The sequence below is a fragment of the Rhinopithecus roxellana genome, chromosome 19, assembly GCF_007565055.1.
Source record: "Rhinopithecus roxellana isolate Shanxi Qingling chromosome 19, ASM756505v1, whole genome shotgun sequence".
Classification (NCBI taxonomy): Eukaryota; Metazoa; Chordata; class Mammalia; order Primates; family Cercopithecidae; genus Rhinopithecus; species Rhinopithecus roxellana.
Window position 1 is genome coordinate 46,337,249 of NC_044567.1, and position 2,726 is coordinate 46,339,974.

Sequence of the window (2,726 nt, forward strand, 5' to 3'; positions counted from 1 at the left end):
TTTTTTTTTTTTTTTTTTTTTTGAGATGGAGTCTCACTCTGTCACCCAGGCTGGAGTGCAGTGGCATGATCTCAGCACACGGCAACTCTGCCTCCTGGGTTCAAGCAATTCTCCTGCTTCAGCCTCCCAAGCAGCTGGGGACTACAGGAGCATGCCACCACGCCCGGCTAATGTTTGTATTTTTTGGTGGAGATGGGGTTTCACCATGTTGCCCAGGCTGGTCTGGAACTCCTGATCTCAAGTGATCCACCCACTTCGGCCTCCCAGAGTGCTGAGATTGCAAGCGTGAGCCACCTTGCCCAGCCAGGAGTTAATACTTTCTAGAAATGTTAAGTCACTGAATTAGCAGAACAACAGAACTTAAGCCTGCTATTTCCCAGTCAAAGCTTTGCATTGAGTGTCTGGCTAGAAACCCAAAGGAATGGTTCAACTGGTCTTGAGAGGCCTACTCTAGGTCCTCAAGAAAGTGTCCTCAGCTGGGCCATCTAACCAAAGGGAATACTGCAGAAAGACCTGTTTCCAGAAAGTTTGAAATTCACACACACATTACATTAGAACTCTGATCCTGCGTACTAATATTTTAGGAAAAAGAGCTTACCAAGGGTTTGATTTTTAAGTTTCTAAGAAAATTAAGCAGGGAGGAGGGGTAAAGACAAACCCGTGTGTTTTGTGCCATTCCCCAATTCTTCCAAACGGAGGAAATCCTGGAAGCGGCTCATACTCACCACCCACAGCTCTGCATCTGGATCATTTACCTGGAACGTCAGAACACAGAAGTGTTAGCAGACATCCTGTGCTGTTCCATTCCTTTTAAATTCATTTGTTAAGTACTTTTAAAAATTAATTTGTTAAGTGCCAGACACTGCAATAGGTGTCGAGGATACAAAATCTGAACAGGATATAATCCAGCAGATGAGAGTGGGTGAAGGTATTTGTGACTGACACAACAGATGTTTTTAACAGGCATCCATACATTTTTGAAAAGCCTTCACAGGGGCTCTGGAGAAGACTTGCCAAACCCAGAATGGGTATTTTAATGGCCCTCCACCCCCACCCCCAACCAGTCTCAAGAAATGAGGGAAATTACTATGAAGGGGGTCCCCAAGCCGAGTAGAAAGTTTAATGATGCTATAAAGGGTTTTGTTCTGCTTCATCTCCTAGGCCCTGAGATGTGTCCAGTGTCGTCCGCGGGCTGGACGTTAAGGCAGGGGCCAGGGCCGCTTCTGCTGAAGTCCCCTGGGAAGTTCCACGCGCGGAACCAGCCCCTTCCAGGGTGTGAGCCCGGGTGTGGGACTCGCTTCCATGAACACATCCACGTCTCTTAGACGGGGGAGAAAGTGGGGGCTCCCTCAGCAGAAACCCCAAGTCCCATCCTCCCCATAAACCGTGCGCCCCTGAGACTCTGCGGGCTAGTCAGTTACACGACCCGCTACGCCAGGGGGCGGAGCTGGGAGCCGGGCGGGTCCCCCCCCACACCGCGGCCGCCTGACCTGCACGTAGGCCGCCAGGGCGAAGAAGGCGGCCATGAGCCCGTTGCAGGCCCGCCATAGGGCCGGCGCCATGGCTCGGGGAGCGCGGCGCGGGGCGGCGACTCCTGCCTGGTACGGACCGGCTCCCTCCTTCCGCGGAGGGACGGACTCCCCGCCCCGGTTTCGGTCCCCTGGGGGCTCTGCCTAGGCAGTCGCTCGGCGCCGGGGGTGGGGAGCGAAGGGCGTGGCTGGAGCCAGTACTCCGCGTCCCATTCAGCCCGCCCCGAACGCCGCGGGGTGTAGGCGGCGCCGTCCCCGTTTCGCAGATGGGAAAGCGAGTCCCACCCGGAGTGCAGGTCTCGGTGGTGGACAGAAGTGGAATTTGAACCCATATAGGTTCAACTCCAAAGCCTGTTTTCACTAAAGCTACCTTCCTCATATAAAAGAAAAAAGAAGGAAAAATGGAAGGCAGGCAGGCGGGAGGGAGGGGGGGAGGGAAGAGAGGAAGAAAGAGAAAGAAAGAAAGAAGGAAAGAAAGAAAGGGCCGGGCGCAGTGACCCGCGAGAAAGAAAGAAAGGGTCGGGCGCAGTGGCTCACACCTGTAATCCCAGCACTGTGGCAGGCCGAGGTGGGCGGATCACCTGAGGTCAGGAGTTCGAGACCAGTCTGGCCAACATGGTGAAACCCCCGTCTCTACTAAAAATACAAAAAAAATTAGTCGGGCGTGGTGGCGGGAGCCTGTAATCTCAGCTACTCAGGAGGCTGAGGCAGGAGAATTGCTTGAACCCGGGAGGCGGAGGTTGCAGTTAGCCCAGATTGTGTGCCACTGCACTCCAGCCTGGGTGACAGAGCGAGACTCCTCAAATAAATAAATAAATAAATAAATAAATAAATAAATAAAGATTTTTACAAAAATAAGAAAGAGAAAGAAGGGTGTGTGTGTGTGTGTGTGTGTGTGTGTTGTGTGTGTGTGTGTGTGTTCTGTTTAGTATTTATGCATTTCCTTCCAAAGCTCAGGAACTTTCAAATCCCTGTAAGCATTATGGTAATTTCTAGAGTGACGACAGTTATATTAACATCTTATACGGCTCACAGCTTTTCCGCAGACAGGCTCATTTATCTTTATGGGCTTTTATTATAAAAGATATTTACATATTATACATATTTACAATTCTCTCCCGCCACCAAAACTAACAAAATTTCCAAAATTGCTCATGAATTTCTTATGAACCGAAGACACTAAAATATTCACTGTTC